The 15,577-nt window shown below is 31.5% G+C and overlaps 1 pseudogene; it reads left to right on the plus strand.

Moving 5' to 3' along the window:
* LOC139485036 (nucleolar protein dao-5-like) overlaps positions 1-10,116 on the plus strand; it is a 46,050-nt pseudogene extending 35,934 nt beyond the window's left edge.
* Positions 10,117-15,577: the final 5,461 nt, after the last annotated feature.

Consider the following 15,577-nt stretch of genomic DNA (forward strand, 5'->3'; position numbering starts at 1 on the left):
CAGTGTGTGCACTCTTGTTTATATCTTATACTGTTATACGAATACATCTAAAATTGAATTAGAATTGCATTTTGGTGTACAGCCCATGAAACTGGGAAGTGGTTTCTGTTAAAATAGAAATACATCAGAAACAAATAATTTCTTTTGATATTGCTTTTTTTTATGGTCAGAATTCAATATAAAATGAGATTAATTGATTTGTCATATGAAATTCATACATGGTTTAATAGTTTCAAATGAACTATTTCATGCTATTATCATGAAATTCATTAGAGCTGAAATTGGCTATGAAAACATTGTATTGGTAACTATTTCAATTATACCACAAAATCTTTTCAGCAAGGGATTATGCCTTCTTTCTGTATCTAAAAATTAAAAAAATCTAAAAAGCAACACATTCTCAAAACAGATTTTTCCCAAACCATAGAAATCAGTGTCTGGAAATTACTGTTGCAGTAAATTTATGTCTGAAATGAATATCATGTAGATAAGGGGAAGTGATATAATTCCCAATGAGAGAAATATTCAACACAGACCTAATGTTGTGAATTAAGGCTATTGAAAGTCACAATAGGCCTTCAATAATGAGCAAAGCTACGTCAGCTATAAAAGACTTATAAAGAATTTTTAAATGGAAATTAAAAAACTAATGGCCTAATATAGACCAAAACAATCAGCATAAAACAAATATGACAGACAGCAACCAACCACCACTGAATTACAGGCTAACTTATGACATACAGAAAGTGTCAATGTTATATGCTTCTTTTTATTTTACAGAGACACTCCGCTGCATCACCTTTACCTCAAGTTAAAGAGGAGTCACCAACTAAATCAGATGACCAGCTATCTCCCGTCACCCCTGAACCCTTGTCTCCGAAGTCTCCAGTCACACCTATATCTCCCAAACCATTGTCGCCTAAACCAACATCTCCTAAATCTGATCTCTTTAGTAGATTTGAAGACAAGATACCAGAGAGAACTCTTGTTCCAATAATACAGAATGTTGAAGGTACTCATTTGTATAACACAGGTTTGAGCTAGGTTTTGAAAACTGATTGAATAATTTGGGGGAAATTGTCAAAAGTACAAATAAATTCAAGTTTAAAATTTGAAATTTATTTAGAAGGAAATTAAAAAATACCTGTATGTAAAATGCACATTCACAGAGATTATAAACCAGTGAAATTGAAAAGGCCAATAATCTTAACAGAAATGAACCCAAAGTTATAAGTTACAAAAATAGTGCAAGTTCCTTGAACAAAGATCATTAAAGGTGAAGGTTTCGTAATTTGGCTGTATTTTGGATTGTGTGAAATTCTGTAATCATCTGGAAATTGACAAGCTACTTAAAGATTATCGTTGATTATCTCAATGAGATTGATTTTCTCACTTGAGCTGGCATAGCGAAAGTGAGAAAAGCAATCGAGATAAGATGACCAATGATAATCTGTTTATCGCTATTTTACCTATGACGATGTTGTTAATTTCACTAACAACGGGCATGTGTGCCCTTAGTTTCTAGCAGTAGTTTTTCATATTACTCTGCTGTGCTGAGAATGGAAATTATCAGTAAGATAAAAGGAAAATTTCATAAAATAAATATAATAAAATTGAGAAAGGAAATGGGAATGTGTCAAAGCGACAACAACCCGACCATAGAGCAGACATCTGAATATTATAAAAATGTTGCATACATGTAGCATTACACTCACTTAAAATTGTCAACAAGATCATTTATATAATGCTTTGCAATTTCTTGAAATTCTGTTCAAATGATTTTGTGTTTCTAAATCAAATGTTGTTGCTGTTAACTTTCCTATTTTAATGAAATGAAAATTTTAAGGTTAAGTATAAGGACCTTCTGATATTATGTTTTATTCTGTAATACAATTGTTTCAAACAGTTTCCTTTAAGTGTTATAAATGGTGAAATAAACATCTCTTCTGGCAACAGAAGGAAAGCATAAAACATCAATTTTGAATGATAAAAACAATTGTATGAAAAATTGCTAAAAATATTGCACAAAGTCATAGATCAGCGCTATAGTTTTCCATATGTGGCTTCATTAAATCTACCATTGACAAAATGTTATTGTCCAAAAATGATCAGAAAATATATAAGAAGTCCGACAATAAAATCTTTATTGAAATATTCATACATTTAACTGCTTTTCTAATGAAAATTTTATCCTAAAAGAGCAGTATGATAAAGCTTAAAATTGATTAATTTGTTTTCTGTATAATATTTTATGTCGTTATGTTGAAAAATATCAAACAATTCCTGGAACTGATAATTGAATGAAACCTAATATTTCATGGAAGTTTTCTGTGAAGTATTGATTGATGAATGTCACCATCCCTGTAAATAAATATGCATTGGCAAGCTAAGAATAACATAGAAATTTGTAACCAAAAGTTATAGGAATAAACTTTGTACAGTACTGTGCAAGTATTATTATATTAATGTCTGTTTACCATCAATGTGGCTACACAGAGATTGTTAGATTCATGGCTGTTTTATGTCTAGTTACAAATGTTGTATACATTTTCAAGATAATAACATGTTAATGTGATATGACAATACTTTGTAATAGACTTCATAATGAGTTAAATTTTTAACATATCATAAAAGGTAACAGTCAACAGGAAGATTTATCCCCAAATGTTTGTCGCTACTTTCTGACTCAATGCTAACCAGACTGCAATTTCTGTGAAATATAGGTTCCTTGTCGTAGCATAACACATACAGATTTAGTTTGTTCTTTCTTGTGAATCAAACTCATCACATTATATTTTCAAGGTCAGCACATTACCAAGGTGGCTGCTGAAAATTTAATATGCTAATTTAGGTATCTGATCTCTTATTTGAATAAAAAAAAGGGGTAAACATCAATGAGACACCAACCCAAAGTAAAAATTACATAAAAAAAATATAGAGGGCTCATTGAACTGAATTTTGTTGTGCATATTGTTATGCGTTTACTTTTCTACATTGGCTAGAGGTATAGGGGGAGGGTTGAGATCTCACAAAAATGTTTAAACCACCACCCCCCACCCCCCCCCCCCCCCCCCCCGCTTTTTTGCGTCTGTCCCAAGTCAGGAGCCTCTGGCCTTTGTTAATCTTGTATTATTTTTAACTTTAGTTTCTTGTGTATAATTTGGAGTTTAGTATGACGTTCATTATCACTGAACTAGTATATATTTATTAAGGGGCCAGCTGAAGAACGCCTCTGGGTGCATTTCTTGCTGCATTGAAGACCTATTGGTGACCTTCTGCTGTTGTCTGTTATATGGTCGGGTTGTTGTCTCCTTGACACATTTCCCATTTCCATTCTCAATTTCATTTAGAAGGACTCCTTTTAAATTTGACTTGCTAGTGATACCTATTAGAAAGTGCATTTGATACAAAATGAAACTATTCTTATATATATTTCAGATGCAACTCCTAAAACACTTGAACAAAAGAAAGCAGATGATCATAAAACAGTGATATCAATTGCACATGAAAGTGAAACAGGTCGTCATATAAGTTTTGGATCAGGAACTAAACTGAATGATAAACCTGATGATAAACCTCCTATAAAGTCCATGAGTCTAGATAGAAAGACGAATTATAACATGTCAGACTATTCAAAGCCAACAGATGATATTCGTCATATAGCCAAATTATCAAGGCAAAGACCAAAGAGTTTACATGACTCAATGTTACCGTCAAATACTTCTGAGGCTGATTCAGAATTGTCTAAAACTTTTAATAAATTGAAGAAAAATTCTGTGAAAGATGCTGAAAGTGCAATACCATCTGACTCAAAACAAGATACAGGATTCGTGATAGTTGGTAGTTTTAAAAATAAAGACAGAGATAAAGATATTCCATTTGGCGCTAGACGTCCCCACCTAAAACTCAGTCTACGCCTTTTAATGAGGGACTTTCTACCAAGCCTGAAGTATCGACTACAACTACACAAGGTAAATCATCCTCGGCAAAATCTGATCTAGTCAACAAGCCAGCCACGTCTCCTACAAAACAGAACATTACATATGTCTTGACCAAGGAACCTCTAAAATCTCAGTCCTCATTGACAGGGGATAAAAAAGACAGCTCTCCTGCAAAGCCAAGTGTTGCCATGGAAACTAAATCAGAAAAGACTGATTCTCACAAAACTCCTTTGAAACAAACATTAAGTGATGGTAAAAAGGAGTTGGAAAAAGAAATCATAATTGATACTAAAGGTGCTGAAAATTCCAAAGATCCTAAATCAAACTATGAAAACGTTATCCTAAATTTTGAATCTGGATCAAAAAACAAAACTAGTGACACCAAAGAATCAGAAAAACCTAAGGACAAGGTTGTGATTATAAGTGCTAATGATAACAACAAAGATGACTCGCCCTTGAAGGGTCGTAGTTCAAATTACGATAACATTATAATTACACCTAGTGATGCTGCAGCAAACAAACTTGCATCACCACGGGAAGAATACAGATTGAAAAGAGCGTCAAGAAGCCGTACACTTCCAGAGCAGCCAGTTACAGCTGAGATATTGTCTGGTAAAACTACTTCCAGAAAAGATTCACTTACGCAAAGCTTCAGAATTAAGGAGGAAAGCTTAAAGACAAACATTATTTTAGAAACATCTGAAACTAAACCTGAAGATTCGAAGAAGATAATGTCAACTAGTTTTAACGCATCTCAAACTACAGATTCTACTCTACCGTTATGGAAGCAAAATTTAAAGAAACGACAGGAAGATTCAAAGGAAAAAGAAAATGAATTAGCTAAGGAGAAGGACAAAACACCAAAGGCTTTTGGAGGTAGACTGAGTTCATTTTCAGAATCTGTGAAGGAAAAATCAACACCAAAATCCGTGTTTTCTAGTGGATCAGCATCAGAACCTTCCAAAGATAAAGCCGTGCCAAAAGTTTCTGAATCTTTAGGTTTTAAGTCTAGTTTTAAAGGAAATAGCTCAGTATCATCTGAGCCCCCAAAGGACACAAAAGTGAACAAACCTGCTTTCTCAGGCATCGGGTCTATGAACAAAGACAATAAGGACACAAAAAATAATGATAAAAAGACAGAAACAAAAAGTGAAGAAAAATCTCAGATTCCTGCATCATCATTTTCTAAATCTTTTGGAGGTTCAACAAAAACAGCATCTGCAGGTCGTAATGTAAGTCTTGATACACCAAAAGGATGGAAACCTAATTCTTCAAAGGTTAAAATAGAAATTATAGAAAAGACAGAACCAAGTGAAGAGAGCAGTAAACCTCCCACTGGTCGTATAACTACAGCAAAGAAAACAGAGGAGGTTAGTCATACAAGTTATTTAGAAGATAATAGATATAGGAAGATGTGGTATGAGTGCCAATGAGACAACTCTCCATCCATTGATAAACTTAAAGTTTACTTAAAAATTAATTAATACCATGTCATTACAACTTAAAATATTTTTGTTTTATAAGTAATTTTATCTGAATTGTATGTGGAGCTATTTGAAGTCATATTTGTAAGATCTTGGAACAGTTATCTTAAGGTAATTTCACATCAGATGTAAACAACATTTTTGTCACCTGAATAGCAAATGAATTGCAAATTTCACTCTGATCTTTTAAATATATTAGTAATATACCTATAACTGCCCTACTGATACAAAAAAAACAGGTTCAGAAAATATCTAAATGTCTTTAAATTATAGTAATTATGACTGAGAGGTGTAGATAAATGAAGAGAGAAGCAGTAAACTGCATTGAAATATACTGACAAAATTATTTTAAATACTTATATTTTAAACATCTTATTTACCAGAACACTTTCAAATTTTTAAATGTGTTTTCAGTTTTTATGTTCATTAATTCTGTGGCGTGTCCAAGTTACAAAATGTTATTTTTTGTTTTAATTTGCAGAAACCTGTGAAGACAGTAACTGAAAAATGTGTTGACAGAAAATCCAAGGTGTTAGATATGGTGAAGAATTTCCAGAACCTTCAAGTCAGCTAGTCATACTTACAGCAACATTTCTGTGCCTTGGTTGTTAACATTCTTGTTCTATCATTTCATAAGTAAAACAGAGTTGTCTCCCTTATAAAATACAATAATACTTTACTTGTAGTTCCAGACATAGTATCCTGCAAAAGTTTTTTTTCTGACTTGTTCTCATTTCAATAATTAAAAACATTATAGACGGTTATGACAGGATACCTTATATATGACTCTTCAAGATAATTACAAGACATATATTATTGATACAGACTCTTCACAAAACTATGAAAAATTGTTGTCCATAAACATTTATAATACACATAATACTGACTATCAATATAACAGAAACAATAGGATATATTTTCCCTATTGACATTAAAATCAATTCTTTTTTCTATTGTGTAGAGCAGATTTTTTTGGCTGGTACAATTGCTATTGTAGTACGATGGATATTGTCATTCTGTATTGCAGATTTTGATTTGTGATAGCCGTAAAATAGGTTGTGAGGTTGTTTATTCCATTGCAGATGTTATTCAACATGTATATAATTTCACTTCTACTGTAATAGAAATAGTATAGTTTATTGCTTGCTGTTAATTTTAAAGTTTTATTTCTATTGTGTAGCTCCTAATACATCCAGATTTCACTATAATAATAGAATACTATCAAATTTGATCAGACTGTAAACTCAAAGCCTTCAACCTTGAGGCAAACAATAGTGCATATTTTATTTTTCCCCTTTTTACTGTAAATTCTGAAATTATTGCAATTTTGTCAATTAAGACTAAAAATGCAATTTTGATTTAAATTTTTGCAATATTTAGGAAAATTCTGTTGAATTCATATACAAATATTCAAAATGTGAGTTTAAATTATTGCGTTTATAATCATTTTCCATTTTTCGCAATAATAGAAACATTGCAATAATTTCTGAATTAACACTAGATCTACAGGGGATCAAAATAGAAAAAAGTAAAAAAAATATATAATTTATGCTTTTTAACATTATTTGTATACTGGTTTTATCTCTGGTGGAAAAGTGATTTCTTGCATTTATAATATATTGTTTACCTCTGCTGGGATTTGATTAGTTCTTCTCATATTAGTTGTGGTGTAATGTATTTGGAATGTATACAAAAAGTATGTAAGAAATGTAGTATACCAAACTTTGTCTGTAACTGTACAAATCTAGTCAGAGTTATCTCCCATTTCTCAGTCAATTATTTGGAAGATATTTCATGTTAGTAAAATAAAATAACATGAATAATTGTAATTGGGCATTTTGCAACTAAATGGCATTGACTTGGATCGATGTGTACAGTCACATAACTATAAACACTTTAAGCAGCATATGGTATACTACATATATATGTTTGTTTCATTTATTTTTTGAATTTGTTATAATTTTATGAAGTGCAATTATGATGAATATTATATTTAAGTATATATTTATTATGTTACTTGTCTGTATGGAAAATCATAGAAAGTAGTAATATTTATTTGAGTAACTTTGTAAATAATCTATAGATGGACACTAGAATTGTGTAAAATATAAATCATTATGAAGTTTAAAATTGTAATTATACAAGAAAATTCACTTTTTAACATAAATAAACAGGTATAAAGTTTTGTGAACAAAATGTGCTGAACAAAAGGTTTGTTTATACAAGTTTAAACTAAGAAGAGGCCAATTACTTTTTTTCATGTAAACTATGATATTTTATCTCTTTTGTTAAAATTCAAACTAATTGGTCTCTTGTCTAATTTAGATATATTTTTTTTATTTATATATAAATATTGCCTAGTAGTCTAAATAGTGTCAGTTTTTCTGCCTAAGAGAAGTGGTTCTCTCCAGCCACAGTCTAAATAGTGTCAGTTTTTCTGCCTTAGAGAAGTGGTTCTCTCCAGCCACAATCTAAATAGTGTCAGTTTTTCTGCCTTAGAGAAGTGGTTCGTTCTCTCCAGCCACTTCAGCTTAAAAAACTTTACACTATAAAATAGCAAATGGTGCTGAAAGTCAATTAATCAATAAATCAACATCGAAAGAATTTTTATGATTTAATCAAAAGCCATGGAGATCAGTTTGAAATAAATGCAACAACAAAGTTTTCAAACCTACATATCACCAAACCTATTTGTCATTTACCTTGTTAACTTGGTGAAAAAGTTACATTTAATATGGTCAGATGCTGGTCACCTTGAAAACTGTCATCGAAAAAACGAACAAATTTCATGCACTTTTTGTAACATCTTAACATTACAAAGTCAATTCATTCGTTACTGTATAAAACATCCTTAAATTATACTAAATATCTGCCAAGGTAGAGACAAACATTTTCACAGCAAAACATTCCATTGTCCTATAGTTTCATTAAAGATCTAATATAGTGCATTATAAAAATACATACAATTGTGTAGTTATGTATTGTGGCAGTTTTTTATACTTTACGCTTAGCTTTATTTTCATAAAGTGTTGAAATTTTCTAATTTCAGAAAATTTCAAATTTTGTCTTAAATAATTGCAATTTAAATGTTTTCCCTTTTAATTTTATTTTTCTTAAGAGTTTCTGTGATATGTACATTTTTTGTGATTTAATCTTTGCGGCAATCATTTTTTTGTAAATACCGCTTTTTGTGAACTCTGTGATTTAAATATTTTCTCTTTTACTGTCATTTAAAATTGATTAAATGTATTAAATGTAATAGGTATGTGGTATATTTTACGCAAAAATATTTGAGCTTTGTGAATATTTTTTATTTGAGAAAGATTCTGTGTATCACAGCCCTGGAAGAGCTTAAAGTTATAAAGTTTAACAGTGTGATATTTTAGTAGGCCACAAGCCAGTTAATAATATCTTTATAAGATCTCACTTGTCCTGAAGATTTTGTAAATAATTGGAAAATATTTCACTGCTATCATGTGATATCACCATCAACATGTACATCCAATCATAATGTGAATTCCAGATTTAAAATATTTATAGTTGGAATTCCTCTTAAAAGAAGTATCTACAATGTATATCCTATATGTATATATAAATATGTTACATAGACCTGTAAATTATATCATTATTTCATATCAAATTGTAAATATTAAAAGCTGACAGATATTCTGTTCTCTTTTCTTTTGCTTCTATCCATTGAATCTTTTTTTGTTTGTATGTTTACTGGTTTAATTTGTTAACCAGATATAGAATGGTTGTTTTTCTTTGTGATACACTGCCATGTGATCTTGCTGATATTACATACCTATATATATAATACAACCTGTGGAGATCAAGTATTTAAATAATTACCAAATATTCTAAGATGTGTAATGGTCAACAGAAATTTGATGTTTCTATCTCATGACACAGTAGTATTTTCCAAAAATGCCAGCTTTTTGAGCCTCTTACCCTAAATTTCTTGCAGAATGATAATTTGAATCTTATTTGTGTACACAGTCTAACTTTACTGGTTGTATTTTTATTTTATCCAGCTGTGTACATGGTAAATTCTAACTGGTTATATATATATCATTTTCATGAGGGTGTTTACATGGTCTATTTTCCCAGGTTTTAGATCATTTGTATCAGGTTGTGTACATGGTCAATCTTTACTGGTTGAGTATCATTTTTATCTGTAATAATTGAATTATGGATGTTACATGTCTTCTGATTGGCTGACAGTGTTTTGTGTATCAGCTCATATATACATAATTTGACATGTCATCTCTATTATCGACGTTTTTTCATGATTCACTACAGCTTCAAATGGAATTTAGAATTAAATCATAAGGAATGACTGTGATTTTTATTTTGTCTATTAGAAATAACATAAAAAATGTGGTGAACACTTAAAAAAACAAACATTTGTGGGTTATTCAGCGTGCACCACATTATCATGTTATTTCTTCATAGTCAGAAAAAGAAAAAAATATTACAGTCATTCCTTAAATGTGCATGGTCAATCTTTACTGGTTGTATATCTCCGCAGGTTGTATTTATAGTTTGTATAAAGGATGTGTATATGGTCTATCATCACAGGTTTTTAGATCATATGTATAAATGTTGTGTTCATGATATAACATTGTACAATGATACATGTATATTTATATATATATATATATACTGAAGATTAAAAGTCATTATTCATACTTCCTTGTCTGAGTTTGATTTGTAAAATATATGGTTTAAATGTGTCAAGTTGTGTTGTCTTACACTTGCTTTTTACAAAAGGTTGAAAATTTACAACTACAGTTATTTGGTATGATATATAAAACAAATAGAATGATACAAAAACCTACACCTGTAACCTCATAATTTACTGAGTGCATTTATTACTGTGATTTTTATAAGAAAGGACAAACATTCAGGCAAATCTGCTGACATTAATATGTGTCAAATATCAGAATGCAAGTTCTTATAATTTGGATATAACCCCAGTTGCATTTATAAAAACCTTGCAATAATTTCTGAATTTACAGTTGCATTATAAAAACCTTGCAATAATTTCTGAATTTACAGTTGCATTATAAAAACCTTGCAATAATTTCTGAATTTACAGCAAATAAAAAATGGAATGAAAAAAAAATAAAAAAAACATGTCAACACATGAACTAGACAAATAAAAAATCATCAATATACTAGCATGTGGACAAACATGTACAAAATGAAGATTGTTTTATTGTTTTTTTTCTTCCCTTTACAAATGTCAAAAAACAAGACAAGCATTTTGTTTCTGGTAGTGTTGGCTCTGTAAACAATGTATTAAGTTATAATTAGGCCAGCTATGGGAAACATCGATGATAATTGTTAGCAGTTGTATTAGCATTGGCACATCTAATTTCAATGGAGGTTATTTTGTCCTGCCTCCTAAGTCATGAATTTGAAACTCTTGCATAGTTTACATGTATTAGTTTGTGATTAAGTCAGTTTATGGGAAACCACTAGTGGTAGGTCAATGCCATTTGATATGCAGTTGTATTTGCATTGGCACATCTTTACAGAGATGGGTTGACCCTGTACCTTCAGTCATGATGGTTCATTGACATGTTTTTTTTACGTATCTTAAATGTTAAAGTATTGCTATTTTAATTTTAACATTTGCAGTTTACTTTTAAAATTACAAAAAGGGGATACACATATTTCTGTGTAATAACAGCCTTTTTATTTCTAGATGAAAAATGCATTCTTTGTTGAAAACCAATCCATTTCCTCTCTTCAAAGAAATTGATTGAGAGTTATACTAAAAGTTTCATTTCAAGCAACTATTTTTGCTGTGAAAGTCGTTGTTTACAACTTGGACACCTGAACATAATTTTCCAATGATCCCAGTTCTAATCGATAAAAGGTCATATTTTGAAGGTCCATTTCCATTAACATCAGTTTTAAATGCAGGGATGTGTTAATTCAAGAATATGAAATGACAGGCAAACTGGTTTAAAATAACCACTTCTTGAATCAAGTATGATCCCTCAAAATTTGATATTAAAAAAGGCAACCGTAGTATACTGGTGTTCAAAAGTCAGATCGATTGAGAAAAAAAAATTCGGATTGCAAACCAATAACGAGGGGAACACATCAACTATAAGAGAAAAACAGAGGAACAACAAGAATAGTTATCAAAGGTACCAGGATTATAATTTAGTACGCCAGACGCGCGTTCCGTCTATATAAGACTCGTCAGTGACTCACCAAGAACACCGACGTGCAACAAGAAACGCCAGCATACATAGTATCGAACAATTTGTTATTTGCTAACAACTGCCATATTCCTGACCTGGTACAGGATATTTTCAGAAAAAAAAATGGTGGGTTGAACCTTGTTTAATGGCATGGCAAACCTTCCGATTTATAGCAATGTTAACAAATATCGCTAATTAAGATACTTTTAACTAGGAAGTAAAGGTCAGAGAACAAATTGCATATGATTCTTACTTAAGCCGTTTTTGCACAACTTTTTGGAATTTTGGATCATCAATGCTCTTCAACTTTGTACTTGTTTGGCTTTATAAATATTTTGATATGAGCGTCACTGATGAGTCTCATGTAGACGAAACGCGCGTCTGGCGTACTAAAATATAATCCTGGTACCTTTGATAACTATTCTCATATTATACACCTTTAAATAGCTTGGATTTTCCACTTTTTTTCTCCTTCCTATAGATATAAATGTGTAATGTTTTTTAATGAGATATTAACTGTTTACTCATACTGTACCCGATTGTGTTTTGGACATTTTCATCTAATTAAGCGTTTTATAGAAACCTTACCTATCTCTTCGCTACATAAATATGCTCTAAATTTGTGCAAGAATTCCATAGAATTAATTCATATTTATTAATATTCATGTTCTTAATAAAAACTTCCGATTATTCCTGTACGTGTAGTTTTCTCATTTCTAAAAAAAACATTTGTGATATTTTCATACAAAATTGTTATAAAATAAATATGAATTAATTCTATGGAATTCTTGCACAAATTTAGAGCATAATTAATCCAAAAAGTGTTGGTTTTTTTAAATCAGGGGTCCATGCACTTGCTTTCAAGAAAATGTTATGCAATTTTCCAAATATGTCTCATTGTGATGTCAAGAAGAATAACATTTATGATGTTATAACCTCCCCTAATAATGTATTGTATTCCGATGCTTATCTGTTTAATGTTGTATAATCATTAGGTCCACTTTGATTCGTCTGTGGAGGTCCTATAAGAATCCGCATGTCTGTCACAAATCATTTCTGATTTCTAACTTTCAAACCCATCGGAGGTGGGTAACGACTTGACATTATTATTCATTATTCATTCTAAAATCTGTGTACTGTACAAGGAACAAAGCTGTAATGTAAAAGTCCTTATCAAAATCTTAGTTCAACTTAGTAAAAATAACTTTCAAACCCCTTGGAGTTAAAGAATGCCATTTACAAGTGATAGTTACATTGATCATCAGTTTAAATATAAAAATAAGATGTGGTATGATTGCCAAAAAGAAAACCCTCTAACATATCCAAATGAAGTAGCATTTTAAAGCCATAGGTCACACTGTACGGTCTTCAAAATCAGCACCACTTAGTAAGCTATAAAAAGCCAAGAAATGACAAGTGTTGAAAACCAATTCTTATATTAAAAAAAAACTCACTGTCTGGGTTTTTTTTACAAAACAAGAACTGAAAAAACAAACTACAACCACTGGATACAGGCTCCTAAACTGGAAAAAGCTCAATCGTACAGAATGCATGTGTTTTCGCAATGGCAATGGCCATTTCATGCTGCGGGCTCCGAATAATTGTGATTTATGAAGCGTTTTTGTTATTTTTTTCCTGTCTTATTAAAGATTTGTTTCATACAAAAAATCTTCTGAAACTGACATTATCAAGATGCTTGATTTCTTGATTGACAACATATTTGTTACGATCGGAGGACGTGTTTTTCAATAGACTATCGGCATTCCAATGGGAACGGATAGTGCCCCTCTTCTTGCCGACTTGTTTCTTTATTACTATGAGGCTGACTTCATACAGGAACTTCTTAGGAAGAAAGATAAGAAGTTAGCAATATCCTTTAACTCTACTTTCCGCTAAATAGATGATGTTCTTTCACTAAATAATTCAAAATTTGGTGACTATGTCGAACGCATCTATCCCATTGATAGCAACTAGAGATAAAGGATACAACAGATACAGTTAAGTCGGCCTCATATCTTGACTTACATCTAGAAATTGAAAATGATGGTCGATTGAAAACAAAACTTTACGACAAAAGAGAAGATTTCAGCTTTCCAATTGTGAACTTTCCATTTCTAAGTAGCAACATTCCAGCAGCACCAGCATACGGTGTATATATCTCCCAATTGATACGATATTATCGTGCTTGCGTTTCTTATCATGATTTTCTTGATAGAGGGTTGTTGCTCACAAGGAAGCTTTTAAATCAAGAGTTCCAAATGGTGAAGTTAAAATCATCTCTTCGTAAATTTTACGGACGCCATCACGAGTTGGTTGACCGGTATGGAATAGCCGTTTCACAAACGATATCGGATATGTTCCTTACGTCGTTACTACAATCCCCTTCCCTTTCATGAATGTGACCTACCGAATTAGACTATATACCGGATTTGTTATCTCATTAGCAACACGACGGGTGCCACATGTGGAACAGGATCTGCTTACCCTTCCGAAGCACCTGAGATCACCCCTAGTTATTGGTTGGGTTCGTGTTGTTTTATTCTTTAGTTTTCCATGTTGTGTCATGTGTAGTATTGCTTGTCTGTTTGTCCTTTTTAAGTTTTAGCCATGGCGTTGTCAGTTTATTTTCGATTTATGAGTTTGACTGTCCCTCTGGGATCTTTCGTCCCCCTTTTATGAAATTAAGAAAAATAACAAATCTGTGTATGCACAAATGATATGCATAGTTAGATGTTTCAGTACGAGCGTTAGTGAGTTCATGTGAAGAGGAAATGAAATATCATTCTCTAAAAAAAATCTGATATCTTATTCAACATGGAAAGAACATATTTCGATAACATTACTTGTTCTCAACACAAGGTTTAAATGCTAACTTCTCGGTCTCAAGGATAAATACATTGATCAAGCACAATCATGTACTTTACAAGTTTAATGCCAGAGGCAATGGAAGAATCGGTGCTTTGCACCTGTCGTCGAATGCTTTTTATTTTAGATTGCATTATATAATTTCAATGTATCATAATAATTTTCATAAATAATCATAAGAATACATTACATGATTATATGTACTTTTAAAAACAAGGAACAGGTATAAGCTAAACAAATTTCCAATTTTTTAATTAGAATTTAGTTTCGTAAATTAAATACTCACCCTTCATACATTTAGATATTAGTCCACTTGCTGCATCATAAAACCAGAAACCAGCCAACAACAAAAAATCATATTCCTTTGACATGCGCGCCATAAACCGTCATCATTTGTTCTTTGCCAGGCACCAAGGGGAAGAAGAGGTTGTCACAATGATAGGGCATAGAACGTAAGTTTTTGTTATAAAAGGCATTTCTGACCTCCTAAACCCAGTTGATACGATCTCCGATTAAAAAATCTAGTACCGCATGAGCTTTAACATGGCAGAATTGCAATTCACGGTAGAAATGGTTGATGCATAAATGTAAAAAAAAATCCTTTTTTTAATAGGATTAGACAACCTAGAATACTAGTAACTACTAGGTCTTAATTTTGCAAATGGGACTAGGTACACAAGTTCTCACATATATAAATAACACATAACAGGTATTGCAGGAAAAATGATTAGCCATAACCTTAATTAAGTAACAGATACTTAGTTAGAAAAGACTGTTTTCCTGTCAGCCACAAAGCGAAAGTTAAACTCAAAAATAGATAAGACATGAATCCCAAACCTACAAAAACAATTAGCACAAACTATGAGAAACAACATTTATCAGATAAATGTTTGAAGGATGCTAAGTTCAAAAGGCGGAAACTGAAGAACTTTCAAGACTAAACCCAAGGTCTAGTGAGACAGACAAACGTTTTAAATCAACAAAGACAGAAAATCATCAAACCATAAGCCTCCTGAAAGACATATATCTCTGACTATAATAGATCAATATCCCTTTTTAGTAGACT

The sequence above is a fragment of the Mytilus edulis genome, chromosome 8, assembly GCF_963676685.1.
Source record: "Mytilus edulis chromosome 8, xbMytEdul2.2, whole genome shotgun sequence".
NCBI lineage: Eukaryota > Metazoa > Mollusca > Bivalvia > Mytilida > Mytilidae > Mytilus > Mytilus edulis.